This window comes from Fundulus heteroclitus, chromosome 4 (assembly GCF_011125445.2).
Source record: "Fundulus heteroclitus isolate FHET01 chromosome 4, MU-UCD_Fhet_4.1, whole genome shotgun sequence".
Classification (NCBI taxonomy): domain Eukaryota; kingdom Metazoa; phylum Chordata; class Actinopteri; order Cyprinodontiformes; family Fundulidae; genus Fundulus; species Fundulus heteroclitus.
In genome coordinates this window covers 2,457,582-2,481,675 of record NC_046364.1, presented here as the reverse complement: position 1 = coordinate 2,481,675, position 24,094 = coordinate 2,457,582, and the positions used below count along the sequence as shown (strand labels likewise).

The 24,094-nt window shown below is 41.8% G+C and overlaps 1 protein-coding gene across 12 annotated transcripts in view; it reads right to left on the bottom strand.

Moving 5' to 3' along the window:
- The window catches only part of LOC105937707 (serine/threonine-protein kinase BRSK2), a 156,264-nt gene that overhangs the window by 73,890 nt on the left and 58,280 nt on the right, over positions 1 to 24,094 (bottom strand). The gene's annotated exons all lie outside the window — the stretch shown is intronic.

The window sequence follows — 24,094 nt, the reverse complement described above, 5'->3', positions numbered from 1 at the left end:
GATCCACCACCTGAACAGTGGAGGAGATGAGCACATAAACTTATTTAACAATCAATTATTAATATGTAGATAATAAAAACTTCATCATCCCCAACAGCGGTAAATTCATCGTTTCAGCAGCCCAACAGGTCTTAGACTCTACTACCGTGATTTTACTGAGAGAGCAAACAGGCTTAAATCTTTCTGAGCACGTTTCAACACCTATCCAGGAGTCTTTGTCAATTCTGATGCACACTTGCTTTTGAAATAATGACGAAGATGTAAATAAGGTGCGTTCAAACACTTTAATGTGTGGCAGTTATTTAATTTTGCTAGGTTTCATCATCATGTCACGTTTCTTAATTCAGTCCAATGGGTCCATTTCTCTCTTGTACTATCAACCAATCACAGCTCGTAAAAGACAGCGTCACACCTAGCAGCGACCACGCCTCCTTACTCAGGTAAAAATTGTTTGTCTTTCCCTCAGAGTCGCTCTCAGCAGCTAAAAACTGTCTGGGTATTTAAGGCTAAGATAGGAGCTCTTAGCAGTAAAAGACCAAACACCCAATCAGCCACCAGGCCAACAAACTAATTATCCACCCAACCGTCCATCCATCCAATAAGTAAAGTAAGTTAGCGTGTAATAAAGTTTATTTAAGGGCTTTTCACACACAAATCCATCACATAAAACCAATAAATATTCCTAAAATTAAGAGCCAAAATAATCAACAGTCACGGGACCAATGTCCCCACATCTAAAGGACCATTCAGCTATCACTTTTGCATATGACTCTTTCATAAAATGTATGATTGCAGCTTTAATATTTCCATCTTATGCTTCAGCAACAAACACTAAAAATGAGGATTTATCAGAAGGCGAGTTTGCAGCACTTCCTGGTACTTCCAGCTGGTTTTCCTTCAGGTCTTGATAGATTCTTGTAGTTTTTTTTCCACTGTTCTGACTATTTTACACCTGGCACTGCTGGCTGCTGATGTTGAGCAAGCTCTGCACCGGTGGCAACAGACTTTTCTGGCTTCCTCTTCCCCCAACGCATCAACACGTGTGTTGGCCATGACTGTAGATCTTTATATAAAAAAGTATTATCTTAAAAGTGTATTTTATGAGTAAAATAAAGTCTGCATGACTAAAAAGACATATAGAGTGGAGCCTCTTTTACTCAGTACCATAAAACACAAAGATGAGACAAGTGCATCCACGAAGACGCCTGGACGTTACCGTTCATGATCAGAATAGATGAGTTGGGCTGTTGGAGCCACCAGGCAGACATAAAATGTAATGGATCTGCATCCTTTAACTCCCAGGTCTCCGTTTCGTTGTGCACCTATGAGAGCTCACCTGATACAACCGCTGTAGCGTAACACAAATGTCAACAAGCAATCCCTTTATCTTAGCGCAGCCACAGCGGCTCCATCCGTCTCTATCAAAGCGCTGACACCGGGGGCTGCGCCTCTCACTTTGTAGTGAAGGTCTGCGGAGGAAATGCCACTGCGCATATGCATCTCTTCATTACCTCGCGCCGCGTGTAGATTTCACAGGAGATCAGTTTGAAAGGTGCTTTCCCTGCAGGCGCCTCGCTGGGGAATGAGCAGAGCCGGGAACAATGACCAGCACGGCCGCCTGGGGGCTCTTTTATGTCGGCAGTTAGATCTGAAATGGCATCTGGAACGATGATGGTCGGGTCCCATTGATCTGCGCGTCAGAGAACGACAGAGGACGGCTTCATCTGCGTGCCATCGGTCATGAGTGTAAAGGTTGCCTATCCGGACTCATCCGGTCCAGACCACAGCGAGGAGCGTCTGAGGAGCAGAAGGAGCACGGGCTCCACAGCAGCAGGGAGATCCCGGGTTGGAATCCCAGCCTGGGCGCTTTCTACACAGACTTTGCAGGTTGTCCCCTCTCCAGGTGCTCTGGCGTTCTCCTACAGTCCAAAAAACACGACTGCTAGGTGAAGTACACCTGGTGTGAGTGTGTGCCTGGTTGTTGGTGTCTGTCCAGAGCCCAATGACCGGTGGAGAAAGGCATCAGCTCCACTACGTCTTTTACAGTGCTCTAACTGAATGTAGCTTTAATGCTAATTTCATTTAAAAGACCTTAATAGACACTAACACTGAATTTTATCCGGCTAATCTTTACGGCTGGTGACAGTTTCGCTCCTCAAAGCTGAAAGTAAAGGATTAAAATGAAATGAATCCACAATCCCTCTGCTGATATTATCAGATCACCCCCATAGGTCTGCTAGACTTATAAAAAGACATTATTATAACTATTTTGGTTAATACTGAAACCATCATCATTTAACATGATCACCATCTACGTTTGCAAACACTATAAAAGTATAATTTTACATTTTCCATTAACTGCATACATGAAAAAGGAAATGTGGCCAATGGTGACATAGGTTATCTGATCCATACACTGCTTTGCTATCATTCAGAGCCCAAACTAAAACTGAAAGACACATTTGACTAAATTAAGAGAGATACAATTTCAAATTTAAGACATAAATAGACAGAGGATTACGTGTGGGTATATTTTTACACACAGACGCAAAAGAAGGTATTTAGGTTGGAAGTCACATGGGCCCACTGAGAGCTGTAAGCATGACTTATCTCTGGTTAAAACACATTTATGACCTCATGCTTATCGGCAGAGCTCTTCCTTCTCCCATAATTACTCCCATGACAAGTAAATGCGTGGTTTTGTCTCTGAAGACAACCCATACGGCTGCGATCCCATGCAGAACGAGACCCATAAAAATCAGTTGTGGTTTGACATTTTCCATCCATCCTCCCAGTTATTGCAAACACAAAGCTCCAATCTGGGCCCCAAAGTAATATTCCCTGACATTTTCACATCATGAAACATCTACTTAGCGTCTCCCTGCATCGTTGTTCAGCTCTGACATTTGCTGTTTGGAGCAACTTTTCAGTCGTTTGCTCTAGTTTGGTGGATTGTGCTTCAGCTAGACAAAAGAACAAAGGATGTAAACCATGAAAAGTGGCTGGAAAAAACCCAAACAAACACCTGGCAGATGCAGATGTGGAATCAAAATGCCTATTAAGCAATATACAGTATAAGCAATGCCCCAGTCCATGGATCATTTGCATACTTTCCCCAATTCCCAAAAGGAGTAAGTTGAATTTTAAGGTGCAGCCACATCACCACAGGTTAGTGCCTTGTTGGCCATGAATATGGGGAAAGGCTGTAAAACCATTTCCAAACAAGTTGAAGTCCATTATTTTCAACTGGAAAACATTTAAAACAACTTTTCGTCAGAGGAAATTCAGCCCAAGGTCTTCTAGAATGATGTCATTTGGACATATGAGGCCAAAGTAGAGACATTTTTACCCACAATGCCCAGCACCATGTTTCCAGAAAACAAGGCAGCAGATCAGCTCAAACATTTCCTACCAGCTGTTAAGCACGGCGGTGGAGGGTTGATGATTTGGGCCCCAGAACCCTTTTTTTTTTTTTTTTGCAGTAATTGGTTCCACCTTGAAGTCATCACATCGAACCACATGATGTCACATTATGAGATAATAGCACGATTACAAATACGAAAGGATGATTTAAAAACTAACTAGATTAGAGGATGATATTGATTTAGACGTCTTAAATATCAGAGCTGCATCGCAATTTAACGCAAGCAGAAGAAATTCATGTATGATTGCAGCTGAAGTCACACTGGGGAACTATTGATGTTTCTGCCCTAAATCAAATCAATCCTCTCCGCTAATCAGATCAATATCTCTACCACCTTTGAACTCTGCCGACTGAAGTCATTCCTCATCAATTCCCAGGTGTTTCCTCTCTGCTCTGAGCCTGAAGATAAAATAAATTATTTTTAAAGTGTCCATTAATCTCCTTTAATGAATACAGTTGACTAAAAGTTGGCCAGAAACACTGTGGACGTAATGCAACATAATTCAACGCCACATCCGATGGAGCGAGGCTTTCAAGAACAAGAAAAAACACCACAGGATTTTTTAAAATCAATTTAAATCCTCTGGAGCTCTTTTTATCTGTAACTGGGAGGTTAAAGGGGCCTATTTTGACAAATAAAAAGAAAACACAATAAAACAAATATTCATCTTGAAGTAAAACAATTTTTGCCAAGAGTTCATCCTGGTCTGGTTTACTAAAATATAATGAGCCAACAGGGCATGATCATTTAATTAGAAACCTTTGTATGCAATCAGAGTGAGATACTAGTGTAGAAATCCGTAAAGTTATAGTATGTGATTAGACCCCTTTAAAGGTGCATAGCCACTTTATTTCACTCTTTATTTATTAATCAGCAGCTCACTCTGGTTGCATACAAAGTTTTTATGAAAGATTCTCACGTCCTGTTGTTATTCAGGTGTTTTATGATTATTTTTTTTCTCAGTTTGTTTGTAATTATAGCTTTTCATGCTTATTTTTAATAACAATGGAAGTATGTACTGCTCATGTGCAGCAGGGGTTAAAACCAGGAAGTGGCTAACAGCTATTAGCATCTCCCTGTAAAACAATGACGAAAGGTCTAAGACCCAGTCAACAAAGCACCAATAAAAATGATTCTAAGAGAGAAAAGCCTGGAGTGTCTCTGGGAATCCAGTCTGAATGTTGGTGTTCACGGAAGCGGACGCTAAACCTGCCAAGGCTCAGAGTTGATTGACGGGAGTAAATGTTCTTAAAGTTGCTGTAGATCGGTTTAGTTAATAAATAACGGTTGGTCTTCAATGACGGCGAGCTGCCGCTTTACTGAGAGGCATTGCAGAGGGTTAGGTTTGGTCCGCCATTATTTACAATTTATTTAAATTATTAATTAAGCAAACCGGTATTATGATGGTTCTGTAATACTGTCACTAGATGGCACCACATCTGTTTATATCTGCTCATCACACCTGGTGCTGGGGCTATTAATCCACAAAAAGGACCATCAAAACCTTATCAGGATGGAGGCTTGGTGTATATAACTTTCTTTTATCATGATCAAATAGTTTTTAGTCTTTTTTTATAAGCATATAACGTGGTTATATACTTTTAAGTTTTTCAGAATCAACAGAAATATATTTTATGGACTCAGCAACAGACATGGTCCTGGTTTGTACAATATGTGGCAGCAAATTCTGACAAAGAAAAACAGATGGAAAGGACTCTGGTAATGTTAAATCTTTAGAGGTGTTCATTTATGAAAGGTATGATTGTTTTGTCTGTAATCACCACAGAATGTTAAAAAAGTTAAGCTTTATTGTCATTTAAACTTTATGCGGTGCTTGATTTTTACCATAGTTTACAAGAAATGAAACCTTTCTATAAAAAAACTAAGCCTTTATCGCTTTTACTTTGTGTTTTAAGGGGTTTGTGTATTTAAGGCATTAGAGATCATATCTGGAGTTCACCAAGGTTGTGTTTTCGGTCCTCTAATATCTAATCTGTTATCGCCATGACTAGCTGAATTTTCCATTACATGTAAGCAAAAAAAAAAAAAAAAACATCATCAAGAGAAACAAGGGCTTTAAAATGTCAGTCTGTGGGTAATAAGAATATATAATGTGTTTACCTTAATTAATAGGGTTACTGAAACAATGTGACTTTTTGATCATATTCTAATTTATTGAATACCACTGTATTTTTCATGCAGTTGTTGCCACAGTAACTGCTTTATCAAGGTATTTAAATATTTCTCTATTTATTCTGGCTCCCCAAAAAGAGCTCAGCACTCAACAAACTACAAAGCATGCTATAAATCTAGGGGTAAATATGGACCTAGACTTAGATCTTACCAAACTCGTAAAGGCTATTTTTTAAACCAGCATACTGGCATCTTAAAAACAATGTTAGAATCTCTCAAGATATCAGGGAGATGCTATAACTTTCATCAGGGTGGGTTATTATCATGAAGCCATCACAGGTGGCACTAAATAAATGGATAAAACAAAAAAACTGCTGTCAGAGTCCAGACCAACATGAGCAAAATGGATAATTACACCGCAGTGTTTGAATCTCTGCACTGGCCCCCTGGTTGCAAGAGGAGAGATTTTTACCTGCTGATGTTGATCTATAAAGCACAGATTGACCTCTTAATCAATCTCAGATACCAGCTGTCTATCCATCCATCCATCCATCCATTTTCCAAACCGCTTCTCCCTCATGGGGTCGCGGAGGGTGCTGGTGCCTATCTCCAGCGTTCACTGGGCGAGAGGCGGGGTACACCCTGGACAGGTCGCCAGTCTGTCGCAGGGCAACACAGAGAGACAAACAACCATTCACACACACACCTAAGGACAATTTGGAGAAGCCAATTAACCTAACAGTCATGTTTTTGGTCTGTGGGAGGAAGCCGGAGTACCAGCTGTCTAATTCCTGTTATTTCTTCCCGCTTTTATTGTGAAAACTTTCTTTATCAGTAAACATTTTCTAGCATTAAATTTCTATCTTTTAACCCAGATACATTGTTTTCTAATACGATTTGGTAAATATGTTGAAGGGCTGAATTACGGCCCAGTTCACTAAGCAGATTGAATGGATTTATCCATCCTGCTGGAAGGAACAGCCTAGGCTGCGTTATTAGGTAAAAGGCGGCCTCTAAATCAGAGCAATAACTCTTTAAGTGAAATAAATGGTGGAAATGTTGCTGCAATATAAAAGTAATTTAAGTTAAACAAGGAGGTTCTTAGACAGATTCAACCATTTGCACGTGTCCCCCTCATTAATCTCTTGCAAAGAAACCACTTTTACTTCTGATCTTTTCTTAATAAATACAAGTTTTTTTACCAACTGGAATAATCATCTGGACTTAACTGTAATGTTCTATAACTAGAACTGAAAGGGAAGTAATGCAACTGACTTCAAATCCGTCAGTTTCTGCAATCTGCATTCTTTATTTTTATTACAGTGTTTTGAGATATTTTCAGAACCTAAGTTATATCAACTGAATTGAATGTAAACAATTTTTAAAGTTTATTTCTTACCCTTTTGTCTGTTTTAGATATTAAGTCTTTTAAATTAGCATCTTAAAGAGTTTAGTAGATTTTCTTTTTGAACAGAAAAGCTTAACCAAATTAGCCGGTAGCTAGAAGCCGTATGTAGAAGGACACCATGAATGTAAACCATTGAAGGCGTTTTGTCCTTAACCAAAACAGTGGATTATGGGAAATCTGTTAGTATTAACACCACAGATATAAAAAGGTTTAATTACTACTTATCCAACAGATGTTTTTTTTTTTGCCCTTTTTTTAATCATCTAATGATCCTCTTAGAAACGGAGTACCACAAGGATCCAAGTTAAGTCTTATTTCATTCTCTTGGTCCCTTCGGAGTCCATTTTCCATAAATTATAATGTGTCGTTGCATTTTTATGCAGATGACAATCAGGTTTATCTTCTAGTAAAATTCAGAGTCTGCTCCAGTTTTTGGTGGATGTGAGCGCATGGATACAGCCTAACTTTCTTTATTTAGATAATAAAACGATAGAATTTATGTGGTAAGTCTGACCTGCTGTGTGTCTGTCAGGAATCTTGGGAAGGTTTTTGACTTTTAAATATAACAGTTCAGTGCAGTAGGCCAGTCTGGCTTTTATCATCTAGTAAAGTCAATGATTATCGTCCTCATGACGCCCTTGAAAGGTTTATTTATGCTTTTGTTCTAAACTGGACTAAAGCAACTCCTCCTTTAGTAGGTTTGACCAGCTTCTTCTTTACCGTCTTCTGTTGGTTCAACATTCAGCTGCTGGTTTGCTAACGGGGACAAGACGACATGATTCTGAACTGCTTCTAACGACTGCCAACCCTAGCAGTAGGATTGACCAGCCTCTTCTTTACCGTGGAGACGGAGCTTTTCCAGCCGTAGCTCCTAGGCTCTGGTACTGCCTTCCTCTTTCTGCGACGTCTGCAAGAACTTTACATCATTTAAATCTTTTACAAAATCATCTTTTGGAGAGATGGTTTATATTCCAGAGATCATGACCATGAGGCCAGTCCCTGTTTCTTCTACACATCTTATTCTTGATCGTATTATTTATATTTTCAACATTGCATTTATTGCCTTTATTCGTTATTTTTATTTTCTGTTCTACTTGTTATTCACCTGTACAGCACTTTAGTTCTCTTTGGTTTGTAAAGCTTCATGAATAAATGAATGAATGAATGAATCTCGGAGGAAGACATTACACTTTAACGACAAGCTCAGGACTAACCAGAAGGAGGCGCCACCTGCCGCCTGTGGTGTGAGAAATCTAAATATTCCAACATCTTCACAGTCTGCTGTGATCAGTGTTTGTCTGCTGACCTTCAGCAGCCACACATTCACCCACAGCTTCATGCGTGCATCATGCAGAGGTGAGAACCGCACCATGAAGTGTCACAATGTTTGCCTCATAAGTGTGAGACGACCCCATCGCGTGTCGGCCGTCGTTAGCTCATCACAGACGTAGTGAGTGTGTCGGCTGGGAGAAGACAAAAATATCCCGGCTGCCCGACTCCCACGACGCGCTGCTCTCTGCGTCTGTAATCCATTAACGGGAACACACCGGCGTCACCGCCGCAGGTGAACCAGCGTTACGTCACCACGGGCTAACGGTGCAGACCGGGAACGAAGCTCCTCACCCACAGTTCACACCCTTCAGATTCCTCATCAGGAGGAAACCTTGATGGTGAAAGATGGGTTTGGTGTCGTCAACGTGAGGCTTTCAAATAAAACCGTTTATCAATCATCCAACACACTAGTGTTGGATGGTTGATAGCATCAGATGGACCCAGTTGGTTGTTCCAACAGGACGACAATCCCAAACCCAGAACCCAACTGTTTGTGAAATGGATCAAGCAGGCCAACCATCACACAGCTTCCACCCCACACTGCAAACAGGGAACGAAAAGGAACATTTTCTTAAAATGAGTGTATTTGTCCTTGACTTGAGCAGATATATAAGATCATCTGAGTATTTTTTTACTCTTAAAATAATATAACTAGATACACTGAAATAACTTGAAATAAGATGGACATGTACCTATTTTAAGTGCAAAAATCCTGTTGCATTGGCAGAATTACCTGCTCAAATCAAAGGCAAAAACACTCATTTCCAATAAATTTTACATCCTTTTAGATCATTTTTGCAGTGCAGCCCTGATGAACTCCCGCTTAAATGAACCCTACCAATTCCTCCTGGATGAGTGGTCCAATATCAGCCAGAAGAACGATGCTAGAACATTGTTGATGCCCAGATAATTAGAGATAATCGAGAACACAGTCAAGCCTGCGCACCCATTTATTGTTTTTAAACTCGTTGCAGATGTAAACTGTATAAATAATCTCATCCTGGAAATAGAGGAGGAGAAATAAATGAAAAAAAAGCCTAAACTTGATTAGAGTCACAGCCGAGATGAGCAAATGTCTGATCAGAACCATACATGGACCTGCTTTTATGTAAAGATCTCTTTTTGCATGTTTCTGGATTGTAGGGAATTAAACTTTTTAGCACACAAGTTTGATTTAAGCTAAAAACAGGTGTTTATTATACCACCTCACTGCAAAAAGGGAACGAAAAGTAAGTAGAATCTTCTTGAAATGAGGTTATTTGTCCTTGATTTGAGCAGATAAATAAGATTATCTGTCAATGGAATTAATATTTTTACCCTTTAAATAAGATAATTAGATACACTGCATTTGAAATAAGATGATGGAGATGAGTTGTTCCTATTTTAAGTCAAACAACCTTATTCCATTGGCAGATAATCTTATTTACCGCTTATATCAAGGACAAATACACTCATTTCAAGAAGATTTTACCTACTTTTCGTTCCCTTTCAGCATCGCTCCAGACATGTTTGATTGTGTTTCGTCATCAAAATGGTCCTCTGGGCATTTTCAGGTTGTCTGATGATGTTCTTCATGCAGTCAGTAAAATATAACACTGACTTGTATAAATAGATGCTTTGGTGAACCCGCAGATATGGTCTCTCCCTCCCACACCGATGAGGAAACCAGCTTTTTCTCAAAGGTTCTGTGTCTCAGCATGAAGCGGATCATTACGAGCTGTGATCCAGCAGCAGACCTGCACACGTGCAGCTCAGCGGGACTTTGACGGAGCTGTCGGGGAACCATCTGCATCTGTCCGAGGAGACTGATGAGTTGGACCTTCACACCACCAGAACTGAGCTCTGGCCCATTTACATCTTATTACGTCTTTGTCTACACACTGTACAGGAAAGCAAACAGACAAATCAATACTTGTTCGTTCTCCTGCCCTCATATCAAGCAGAAACATTGATTTTCTCCCTCATTTCTGTGCCATAATTGACCACTTCGCTGTCAGTCATCTGATGCCATCCGTTCATTTGTTACAGCCCAAGAAAATCTGAATCAGGAGACCCTGATGTTCTGGAACATCGATTATCTGCTGCTGCAGGTTTGCCGCCGAGGCTGAAAGGCGGTCGCCCGCTCCCACACGGAGGCCGCCGAGCAGACTTAATTAGATCATCCAGAAACGGGCCAGAAAAATGGATTTCATACCAAGAATCGAGCATCGAACCCAGTCCAGGTGGCCAGGTTGGTGTTCCACATCAGTGAAGAAATATTGAGTCTGAGCAGATGAATGTATTTGTGCATGAGGAGGAGAACATAAATGGCCAGAGGCTGCTTGGCCTCTTGGTCTTTTCTTCAGGATGTAAATGATGAACCAAATTCAACATTAAATTTAACCTCTCAGGCAGTTACATGCTGGTTCCTGCCATATTTTCCACCGCAGCATGGCACTGCAGCGTTTTTACTTAACCTTTGTGTTTATAGTCCCAGGGCTAGCTGGTCCCTGCGTCACCAGACCTGGGCTGTGTCTTTGCTTTCTGCACACGCTGCGGTCCTGTTGCCCTTTTCCAGGGTTAAACATCTCCATGTACCAGTCAAAGCCGGCTCTAGGCAATCTGGTGCCTCCCAGCATCGAGCTTTAATATGTTGAAAACTTTATTAAACATCGACGGTTGCAGCTTAGGTTGTCTCACAGGCTTTAAGTTGAGATTAAAAGAGCGTTTTTAACAACAGATATTGTTTTTTTTTTTTTTGAAAATGGAGTCAGCTCCTCCAAGTCTGGGGCAGGACATAGGTGGGCTGCTCCGTCCAGGTCAGAAATGAGTCTCTGCAGGGGAACTCCTACTGACAGCGGAGTCTGGGAGTTTTGAGGTTCTGGTGCTGCTTGGATGGAAACCTGACCTAAACACTTTGGATCAGAGATTTCCCAGCTATCTAGTGTACCTGAAGGCCCCATCACAGGCCCAGCGCTCTTTTAGGTAACTATATACTCATTGTGATTGGCCAGCAAACGGGCCTGACCAGAACCCCGTACAGAATCTATGGGGTACTGTCCAGAGGAAGATGAGACACCAGAACCAACGATGCAGATGAGCTGAAGGCGGCTATCAGAGCATGCTGGGCTTCCTGAACACCTCAGCAGATCCAGAGGCTGGTCGCCTCCATGCCACGCCGCACTGATGCAGTAATTCATGCTAAACGAGCCCAGACCCGGTTCTGAGCGCATAGCAGGGAACATAAAGGCAGACATTTCTGTTCAGAATAGCATTTTTTTGTTGATCTGACGTAATATTCTAGTTGATCTCTGTGTCTTCATTCTCATAATCACCAAATTACATAAAATAAAGGTTTGAAATGTTTATATTTATGTGAGTTTCACTTTCTGAAATGAGTGACACAATATTTTCTTTTTCACAAAATTTTAATCTTTTTGAGATACAATAAATTTATTACACTACTTATTTCACATTTAAACTCTTTCCTATAACTATTTATTCAATATTTTTTTGCCAACCTCTGTGTCAAAAGAGCAATAAATAAATGTCTTAGATAAATGATTCTATAAGTAAGTAATAATTGGTGTCAGTAAAATTAGATCATGTTCCACATCTGTTTTGATTAATTCTCTGAATGCTGCATTTTTCTAAAGGTCTAAAGATCATTTTGGTCATCAAAGCTAAGACGTGCAGCAGCTTCAGGTTTCCTCCTCCTGTTCAGGTCTTTCTGCACACTGACCTGGCTCCATCAGACGCAGATAATTCAGTCTCTGGTTCCAACAAAGCAATAAAATCCTAATTATTTCATGGTTTTCCAACTCATATTTTATCTAAAAGTATAAAAAAAACAAAAAAAGAAGGAATTCGGACCAGTTGTTTTTATACCTGCTGTCAAATCAGGATTTAGTGTGCAGAAAGCAGCCGTCCAATCAGCAGAGAGCAGAGAAGCGGAACCCAATGGTTAGTTTTGGATAGAGAAATCTACCTGGTAATAGATGACTGACCCTCAGCTGCAGGTTGTTTTTTGCTTTAATTATGATAAATTCTGCCTATTTTTACATCTGAATCAATCTGATCCTGACCCACATATAAACACACGCATCCTTCCAGTTGTTCTGAGGATATCTGTGTCAAGGTTAGCCTCCCCCGCCTCCATCCTCCGCTGACGATAGGAATCCCATTGAATTTATTGACTGTGATCTTTCCCTCCATCCCTCTTCCTCCAGATTCTGACAAAACCAGCTCTCCTTCCTCCATTAATGAGGTGATTAATAAACCAGCTGCATGGTTTTCTGTCTCTTCTCTGGTGGTAGACGGAGGGGGAGGAGAGGAAGACGGGGAAGGCCAAGAAAGCAGGTCAGGCCTCCAGAGGCGGACGGAGAGGCGCAGAGTTAAAGGTTTCGTGCTGCGTTTTCTGGCTGTGATGAGGGAAGACAACCATGATGAAAACTAACAGCAGAACTGAACGCGGAGGCTTGAACACAAGGATGAGCTGACACACTTTCCACCGACTGACAACTTGATTAAATGGTAAACATCTGCATGAATTCACTGCAAATAATTCACTTTTCTTTCTTAATCTGTCTGGTTTTGTTGTTTAATTTCAACAGAAATCTCAATAAAAATTTTTATTGTTCCCCAGATTTTCAGATATGAGCAACTAGGCACGTCAACATGAACACAGCATCATGAAACATGGTGGTGGCAGCACCATGCTGTGGGGTGGAGGAAACTTGTTAGAGGCTGCAGAAGACCAGGTGGAGGTTCACCTTGTGGTCAGACAAACACCCTAAACACGCAGCCAGAGACACTGAGTGGTCCAGATCAAAATGGATTCATTAGTTAGAACGGCCTAGTCAAAGTCCAGACATAAATCAGTCTGAGAAACTGAGGCAAAACTTAAAAGCTGATGTTCACAGAGGTCCTCCATCCAATCCGACTGAACTCCAGCTCAATATCAGGGTATAAATATAAAAAACTGAAAGAGACAAACCCCCAAAGACCCGCAGAATAAATTACAATCCAATGCGCTTCTACAAGATGCCGACAACAGCACATCCTGAGATGACACGGCATTCAGGGCGGACCATCACCGTCCTGCATGTGCTGCAAATTAAAGTCCAAACTGGACCGTTTCTTCTCAGTGTGCCGCTCTGAGCGAGCCACAGTTGTGCCGTTTATCTGCGCTGCACAGGGGAAGCCGAGTGCGAAGCTCTAACGACCGTTTCCCTGCAGAGAAAACTATTAACAGATGAAGGTCAGCCTGAAAACAGACCTCCACACCACTGCAGGCCTGCAGCTATAATCCAAAAAGGACAACCCGTCCCTCATCTTTTGCCTGAAACAACTGAAATACTTTTCACACAGACTTTAAAACACTACATTAAATAAAGGATGCCACGTGTGGTATGTAAAGATGAACTGGTGCTAGTTTCTGACCATTCAGCACACAGAACCGAGCCTGCAGGCACAAATTAACATAAATGCTTTAATTTTGTAAAGAGCAAACATCTCACATTACACAGGAATATATATATATATATATATATATATATATATATATATATATATATATATATATATATATATATATATATATATATATATATGTATATATATAAATAATCATAATAAAAATATATATCTATTTTTTAGACTATAAGTCACACTTTTATTCATAGTTGGCTGACCCTGCGATATATATTCTGGTGCAACCTATTTATCAAATTTAAATGCTAATTCATACTGACCAACATGAACCAAGGAGCAAACATTACCATCTCATAGCCACAAGAAGGCGCTCTAGGCCTGTGACAACTACATGCTGCTCCTATATCACTTAAAATTGACTGAAACATGAACTCATAGACAACAAAGACTGACATGTTTGTTGTTTCACTGTCTCAGTCTGCATTAACGCAGCGGAGCGTTGCGTGGTGCAGCTCTAAGGACCCAGACTGAGACAGAACCTGTTACTGGGCTGTATGTGAAGCTAATAGCAGCTAGCACTAGCTTACAGCTCTGTTGTCTGGGCTGTATGTGAAGCTAGTAGCAGCTAGCGCTAGCTTACAGCTCTGTTGTCTGGGCAGGTTACAGCTTCACTGATGGAGGTGAGCTTTATGTTGCTCTGTAACATCCGTGTCGTACTGTTAGCTTAGCACGTAGCACTAAAGGTCTGTTAAGATGAAATGTGCTGGATAAAACCTGCTGGTTGGAGCTGCAGGTTTGCAGGCCCCAGCAGACCCCTGGGGGAGGTCTGCTGGGGCAGCGGGAGCTGGCCAGGTCCTCCAGCCAGGGTAGAGGGACACCTTTTGTCCTTTCTGCAGATCAGGTGAGCCTCTGCAGAGCCGTCCTGTCAGCGGTAGAGCAGGCGGAGAACCACGAGGAGACGCTGCACATCAGCATGGACTACATGGTGGACACCAGCAGGTTCTCCTCCTGGAGCGTCCATCGTAATAAACACAGGAAGTGAAGTCTCTGCTGTGCTTGTTTGAGCAGAGCTGAGATGCTAGCAGTCCAGGTGAGGACCTTCTCCACCTGGGCTCCATGCTCTGCCTCCTCAAATCAATGACCACCTCTTTGCTTTCTGCAGCGTTCAGCTCCTTTTCCTATCCGTCAAACAAAGAGATGCACAAAAAGTGGTGTGTGGTCTTTCTTAGAAACTCGACTAGTGGTGAAGAACAGATTAGCGGAGTTGCGTGTAAAACTCCAGAGCAGAGAAGCTGCAGAGGACGTTTCCAGCTCCAGCACGGCGGAGTCGAGACGGACCAAACTTCCTGCGCTGCACTTTAATGAGCTCTGCTTTACGTAAGACGCGGCAGTGAGGGGGAAGCGGCAGCGTACAGTAATTAACCCGCTGGAGAAAAGCAGCGACTGAACGTGGGACAGATCCAGATCTGAGTGGGATGAGAAGAAGAAGCGGCCACATGATGAAAGTGGAGGAAAGCAGAGGAGGAAGACAGACACTCTGAATAGTACCGAGATGTTCTGATGCCGACAGGTCCGACCTGACTCCCAGTGCTCTGATGCAACGGCCTCCTAACTGCTCAGAGTAAAACCGGCTCGTCTATCGCGCTTTTACTCCAGTTCACTCACGTCTTACTGATACAATGATGGGTTTGCCTGTAAAAATGTGAAACTCTTTCATCTCCTGGATGTTAAAACCAATAAAAACCCAGAATAAAGCGAGTTAAGCACCTTACTACAGCCTCAGCCTACACAGAGAGCCGTTTAGTGACCGTCCCATGATGGGCAGCAGTCTGCAAGGAAGCCCTTTCACCGTTTGCCTGCTTTGATTCAGTGTTTCAGTAAATCCACAGCAGGGTGTGCTTACGGAAACATCAGTTCCTTTAAATCAAGATTAAAAACACATATATTCAGGATTGCCTTCGACTGTTCTAGTTAAACTGTTTTACTGAAACATTAGTTCAACTTTGTAGTCCAACTGTTTTTAATGTTTGCTTTTAGTTTCTATTTTTCCAAGTTCTATTCTGTTTCTACATTTTATTCCTACTTGCTTTTATTCTGTTTTTTCCCCCTATAGTTTATTCAAGTAAAGCACTTTGCATTGTCTCTGTACTGAAATGTGCTATAGAAATAAATTTGTCTTGCCTTGTGTCTGAAGAAGCAACAACCTGATGCTTTTATTTAAGCCCAATCATCGGTCCCATCAAAGTAACAGCTTAAAACCTCTTAGCTGCTCAACAATCTGAACTTTGCCTCTGATCATCTGAGCCGGTTCTCTGCTGGAGCTGCTGGGACACCAGACTCTGCAGAAATCTCGCCGAGCCGTCTGTGACGGGAGCTCCTGTGTGGCCAGGCAACATGTTCACACTCAACCTGCTGCTCAGACAGGAGGAGCTGGCTTCGCCTGCACGTTCAGAACCTAAAATAAAAGAGTAATTAATTCTGGAGCTCAGCGTGAAGCCCCTTTGAACTCCACGATACTAACGAGTTGCTGTTTTCTCATTTAGAAGTTCCCCAGACCTCCCCGAGCGGCATCCATTCACAAAGCTGCGATTTAGACTCTTTCTATACGTGCGCAAACACCTGGAGCCATTTACGTTTTTATCTGCCGTCATAGTCAGTCCTGCTAAAAAAAACAATAAAATGAACGTCCTAATTTCCATCCTGACGTGTTTTTGTCTGAGTGCAAAAAGGAAACAAGCTGTTTTCTCCTGATAATAAAAACCCATCCAGGAATTTAACGGTAGTTTCAGGGCTGCCAGCTGCCCAGTTTCACCAAAGTGTTTTAATTTAGTGCATCATTAGGCCATCATTTCTGTCACACTAAACCAAATATTAGCATTTACACTGATCCAAAAGCTAAATGTAAGCAGAAAACAGATTTTTAGGTCCTATCTGGTTAGGACGGCGGTGAACCCAGACAAATAATCCGGCTGTAAGGGTGAAGAATCTTCCTGCTACCTGAACATTAAGCTCCCTGCTTTCTAAAAGCTTGGACCACCTCTGACGATCTGAGACAGCAGTCACTGGCAGACAACACAAACCCGCTCGCTTCCCCACAAACAAAGGACTTCTTAACACTGAAAACATCATGACAGCTTTTGCTGCTTTGTATCCTATTCCAGGTTTTAATTTCAGGTTTAAATTCATGGAGAAACTGCAGCTAAAGCTAATTGAAATCGCTGATGGGTCTGGAAAGTTGAATATAGGGGAACGCTAACAGTAAATGTGATCATCTGCACTTAAATGTGATCCGTACCCTTTGGCCGGCAGGTAGTTTCAGCCAGAGCTTCCTAATTAGTCCCTGAATGCACCGTCACCTTCTGCAGAAAGCTCTGCTCCCTCCTCGGTTCCATGTCTGACTTCCTGAATCCCTCCGAGATACGTCAACGTTCCCAGAGTAAATTAATTTCCAACAATGCTCCAACCTGACATGCTGCCTGTCTGACGCCGGCTGCTAATGAGCCCTGATGTCGTTCTCTAAGAACAGAAAGCTCACGGATACGTAATGCAGCTACAACCAGCCTGAATGAATGGCCGGTTAAAGAGACCACATAAAGAGTGATTCCAAAAAAAAAAAAATCACTCTTTATGACTGAGAATCTTCAACAGCACACATAAAGAGTGATGTAGAAAGCTGTGCATCCAGGGTCGATGGGAGCTCTGCTTCATCCAGCCTCCCGTCAGGCGCTCCTTACAACGGCTGTGCAGAGAACGCCTCCATCATTGCATGTTTGCAGCAGAAATACGTAAATGAGGCTCATTTGTTTCTGAAGCCTTCAAAATACATTAAACATGTCAGGAAAATAATCAACATCCCAGATTGTAAGAAGAGGTGGAGTGTCCTGCACTACCACTGGTCTCCACCAGGGGGGCGTGCAGATCACAACTTGTCAATAATTTCTACATTTCACTTCCCCTTTAAGTACAAGAATCACACTTATTCTGGAGGATGGAGGTTCCAAGATGAGGAAGAATAGTTGCTCCAGCATGTTCTGGGTCCACGGCATCCTCCCTGTGGGACGCCAGTGGAAAACTTCCAAAGGAAAGCGCCCTGGAGGAAACCTAATTAGATGGTTTAGAGCAGAAGCTCGACTCAGGGATCTTTTCAGACACTGGAAGAAGCTCATTTGCCCTCATTGTATCAGGATCTGGTTCTTTGGTCATGATCCATGCCACCTTACCAAAGGTGAGGGTTGGGTGGTAGACTAGACTTCAAGAGGATTTACACCAGCCCAGCAAAACGGCACCAAGTGAGCAGGAATTCAAGAGAAAACAAGGGAAGAACAAAACTTTCCTGAAAACTTCCTGCGCTGGGCTGGCTGCTGAAAAGTCAACCTGCTGAATACCTGGAAGACGTTTCCAGTTGGGCTGCATTAACAAATCGATAAAATCAATAAAAATCAACAATTAAAACCATTGGCAAAGAATAATCGACCGATTAATCGATTTTTAAAATTATCGTTAATTGCAGACCTAGTGGCAACTTTAATGACAGATGCTGAGCAACCTGTATAGACTTGATCTTCCTGACAGCCAATAAGAATTAATGTCATCTTCTTAAATATTAACTAACTATCGACTAACTGTAGAAGGCGTCCCAGTAGACGGCTTATAAGAGTGAAAGGTTTGTGGTCCAAAATTCTCCACACCCAGGAGGAACCCATGTGTCTGCTCTACTGATTCTTAGACTGAACACTTTGGATCAAAGGGCTGGTCTAAAACCTCAAGCTTTAATATATTTTACCCCCTATGAGCCATCTGCACACAGACATGCAACAAAGGCTGGTCCCAGATTTCATACATAAAGATGCAAAAACTGGTTCAAGCACCAAACTGGACGTTTTCCTAATTCTGATTGTGTAGAAAAGTAGAAAATAGTCCCAAAGAAGAGTGTGAGAGAGGACGTTATATTCTTAAAATACATCTTCAGGTAAGTCACGACGCGCCGTCAGTTTATACTGAACCATAATATCTGGAGAACGAGTTTCAGATTCTCCTAAATGAACAAGATCTTTGCAGATGGGTCTCGGCGAGAAGACTCGACGTCTGCATCTTCACAAGCAGCTGTGAGGCTGACTGGGCTCAGCATGCATCCTGCTGTTGTGACCCAAATACAAACCTCCTGCCTCTCTGATTGGCTGCAGGACGACATGAAAGCGAAGGAGGCAACGGATGGAGGGTGTCTGCTTTCATCCTGAGGAAAAGAGCAACTTCACAACATGTGCCAACGTATTCAGAACCGTGCTTCAGAGGACCTAGACATCAGGTCTGCTTGTTTATTGGTCAACGGTTGTGACGAGAAAAGTCCAGAAGAAGAAGCGGCCGCTTGCAGAACCAAAGCTGCACGGTTGGAGGAACTTATCCTGCTGACAGCGCCTGACTTTGTGTCTTCAAACGGTGCTGAATCAACAACACAGGTTTCAAATGAATGAACTGACAGAACCTAAAGGCACCGATCAGAATTCAGTGGCTGAACTCGAATTACCAGTGAGAAGAAAAGTTGTTGTAAAACAGGGTTTTTCTAGATTAAAACCCAGACTAAATGATTCCAGAGCTCAAATTTTAGCATCTTATCCAACCGATTAGTGAGCCCAACCCAGCTAGAATGAATAAAACAGCAGAGGATGAAGATTATATTCTAGAGCTGTCAACATTTCCTAAAAGACGGAGGTCGAATGTTCAAAAGGATAAACAAGAACAACTCTTCCATCCTCTTCTCAGCCTTCCTGTTATCTGACCAAAGTCTTGCACTCTCTCAGGGTACGAAGGAACATCACGTCTCGACGTTGTAGAAAATAAACGCTCCTTTTATATAACTTATTACATCTCTGCGCTTCCTGTGACTTTATGTAAACACCTCACTGAAGAGCTAGCTTTAAATCTTCCCACCTCAGTAACAACTTCTCCACTGAAGAGTGTAATTGTGAATAAAATCTAGTCTAGCTACGTTGTATTGGCTGATTGGAAAGAATAGTTTGATTTTTCAGTTTCTGACTGGCGACACTGAGCCGATCAAGATGAAGACTGGTTGATTTTTTTTGGTGCATCTCTGTTTAAACTCATCAATAAATCAAAAGTTGGTAAAATCAAAACTCCTTCTAGAGCCAGAAAACTTACTACTGATCTTTAGAAATCTGTCAATAAATTAGCCAACGGTACTTTAACTCCTTTATTAAAGAAAATCATCATCATTATTACATATATGATGAGAAGATCAGCTCCATATACAGTAACTGCCACATCATTCATAACTGGATCTGAGTTTATCTTCAACATTTTATAATTTCTTTAAACCTAAAATAGTAAATCATTAAGGAACCTGAAATGTTGTTCCCTCATCGGCTTTCATGAATATCCTACAGATTCACGTGTTGCACCAGAGGGATGGGAAGCTGGGACGCTCTTCTACCTTTAACCAAATTACCGCAACACTGCGGGAAGTTAATTTATATTCTAATCCAACAGCTTTTGGGGCAAAGTGGAAGAGCAGAGGGACTCATTTATCCTGGTCTTCAGCAAATCTCTTAACTCTGGTAGTGAATCTCGCTGAAGTTAGTAAAACCCTCAACAGTTTCTGGCAAAAAGCAAGTTTTTAATTTCAGGACGGGTGAACTCAGATCCATCAAAGAACTGGAGCCAAACCAGCATCTCTACAAAAACAGAGAAACTGCTCCTGCACTGAAGCATTTAGTGTTAACACAGTTACAGGACATATAGGGGGAGGTGGAACAACTACGCACAGAGACAAACAGAATGAATTTAATTTATTTCAATTTTATTTATATAGCACCAATTCTCAATACATGTCATCTCAAGGCTCTCTAAACAGTCAAATTAAATCAAATCAAACAGAACTATCAAGCACGGTGGTGGAGGAGTGATGATTTGGGCTCGTTTTCTAGCCACATTGCATGAAGTAAAGTCAGGAAAGCAGAGAATGCAAACATTTCTCTTAAAGATGCATAGCCACATTATTTGACTTTTTAAAATGTATATGTCAGTAGCTCAACCTGGTTGCTTACAAAGTTTTTAAGAAAGATTATCACATCCTGATGGTGTATTAGTTGTTATTTTGGTATTTTATGCTTTGTTTTTGTTCAATTTGTTAGTAAATGAAGCCTTTCGTGTTTATTGACCATTTTAACACATGCGCAGCAGGGGTTAAAACAAGGAAGCGGCTAACGGCTATTAGCATCTTCCAGTGAAACAATTTAGAAAGGTCCAAGAACCAGTGAAAAAAGTGCAAAATATAAGATTCCAAGAGGGAAAAGCCTGGAATATCTCTGGGAATCCAGTCTAAATGTTGGTGTTTACTGAAGCAGACGCTAAACCTGCCGAGGCTCAGATGTGACGCAGAGTTGACTGGCGTGAGTAAATGTTCTGCAATGAGGCTCTAAAAGTTGCTCTAGATCGTTTTATTTAATTAATAATGGTCTTCATCACGTTGAGCTGCTGCTTTACTAAGAGGCATTGCAGAGGGTCAGGCTTGGTCTGCATTATTTAATACTGATTTATTAACTAAGCAAACTGGCTTTATGGTAGTTCTGCGATACTGCCACTAGATGGCGCCACATCCATTTATATTTGTTAATCGTGGCAGAGAATGAATTCTTTTTCGTCTCAAAAGGGACCATCAAAACATTATCAAGATGGAGGCTTGGTATACATAACCTTATTTTATCATGATCAAACCGTTTTTGGTCTTTTCTCTAAGCATATTACGTGATTATTTACACCTTTAAATGTGTAAATTTTTGCATACAAATGCCTTTGTGCACCATTATTTTTGCACATAAATAATGGTTGAACATTCTCTGCACACTGTTTTTCTCCTGTATTGTTACATCTGATCACTGCTGCACTTTATATTGTAATGTTGCCTTATTCCACCTGAAATCCCATTACTCTGTTTTACGAAATTTCATTCTGTATGCACTCTGTACATACAAAATGACAATACACTTGTCTAGGTCTAAGTCTAAGAACCACCACAATAACTCATACATGAATTTGGACAGAAGTAAACGCTCTCCAGGACTGAGAACCCACTAAAGATCGGCATGTTTTTTTTTTTTAGCTCTACAGAGCCACGGTTTGGTTTGCTGGTTTCTCCATTTGCATCAGAGAGCGTCCACCTCTCTGCCGTTTATCCGGTCACCTCAGCCCTGCCTTCAGCAGGCCGGCCAGCAGGGAAACGCAAACACGCCTCAGACGGCCATTAAAGGCGTGGAGTTTGTGTTGACACTCAGCAGCTCCCCGAGGCCACAGACCCGCTGAGTCCAACATCTGTTCAGAGTCCGGCGCTCACACCACACCAGCCAGCGAACACGTCCCTGTTTGTGTGCACTTCTCTGCACGCCACGGTGCAACGACAGCCGACACCGCTGCAGCTCTTCAAACAACACACACTCACACACTGACGGCGTGTTGGGTCGAAACCCAAACAAGCAGCACACACAGCTCAATCAATATGAAACACAAGTCAGTTAATAATCACATCCACCCCCAGAACGCAGAGCCAGGGGCGGGACAAAAGCAAGAAGACACCTGATTGGCCTCTAAAGTAGCTCTCCTACGTCAAAGCCACTGATTACCACAGACTCCAAGGTAGTAACTGCTGAAACTGGATGGATGGACGTCACTGGGATATAATTGCTTATAGTTTATAACGATAGATATTTATCATGCAGATGGTGAGACGGGCAGAGAAGAGCTGCTTTTCTTTTCTAATGATCCACCGCACGTCTTAAACTTCTTTGCTATCCTTAGAAACTTGAAACTTTGCATCGTCTCCACTGTTAACAGAACCAACATCTTTGTTATTTAGGAGGTGAAACAGAGCACAGACTCTAGAGTTAATGTTTTGTACTCTAACTGGAGGGTTTTCTCAACACGTTTGGCTACGCTTGTTACGTAATAACTTTCCAGATTGGTTTCTCTGCATCGGTTCTGAGTGGAGCAGACACGCGTTGTGTAAATTATCAACAGATGCCATTTATCTGGTGCAAACTGAGCCGACAGCTCTGACCTTTCAGGGAACAGGGACAGCAGCCGCAGCAGTTTTATATAACCCGAGTCGAAGCTTTCTTCTTTATATCGATGGCCTCGCTGACGACGCTCACGCACAGCGGGACAGACAATACTCCTAAAACCTGAGATGCACCTAAAGCTGGATGTTCTGTCTAAGTTTTAGGTTTTAAGCAATTCTCATCATATAAAACAGTTTTTTATTCTGGATTCAGTACAGAAATGCAACCCTGCATTCCACTTAATAACTAAAGACATCTCTGCTTTTTCTAACATTAGACTGTGAGTGCATTAAGGGAGCACCAGCGGAAACCAGGAACATGCACACACACACATCAGGCTGCATGTAGGAGCAGATGATACACAACGCCTGACAGCAGAGCACTTCCCATTCAGCAGCAAACGTGACTTCCTGTTCCTCCATTAGTCTCTGTGCCGCAGGCTGCAGAGGTGATTCCTCTTCTCCCACCACGTCTTCAGAGACCCTCCACTATTTTTAGCTCCCTCTTTCATGCACACTCTCCGCCCTCCTGACGGATCTCCCTTTCAGATGCCTGCCCAAAGCTCGGCTGAAGGCACGCTCTTCTCCTTCGTCACATTCCTTTAAGCATCTTTCCTCTGCTGTTCTTCTCCAGCGGACAATTTCACCAAGAAACCCCGATTTAGTCATGTTTTGCTTCTCCTGATTGAATGCATTTTCTGCAGAAGTCCAGGTTACTGACACTTAAATATAGTTTGGGAGAGGCAATGTTTTTTTAACTCAATTTATGCATTTTGCAAATATTCCAGATACAAATTAGCAGTAAGAATAACAAAGGTCAGAAACGCAGGCAGCTGCTACACAAGCTCAGCATTGTTCACAGAAACCCTAAAATTGTGACGTCTTCAGGCCCCGGCTCCGTGCGGAGAGGTTTAGGGTTACGGTCGCCCTGAGGGATCCATCAGGGCTCCGGGCTTGGCTGGTTTCACATCTCATAGAGCTCCAAAATATGAGGAGACCATAAAGTTGCTGAATGTTCAAATGATGATAAAACTTGAGATAAATTAAAAAAAATTAGACTCTAAACAGATTTAACAACAGAAACAGACATGATACCTTAAACCATCTGCTAAATGCTAACCTGTGAACCTTAATCACAACTGTTGCTCGGGCAGGAAATATGTAATGAAAAGACAGAAAATTTCTGTTCATGCTCATAAGCTCAAAACACAAATATAATCTACATCAATCTACAAAAAAAATTATTTCCTCCCTTTATTGTTGATCATAAATCAACAATAAAGTAATCAAGCTCCATCATATATCAGAGCTCTGATT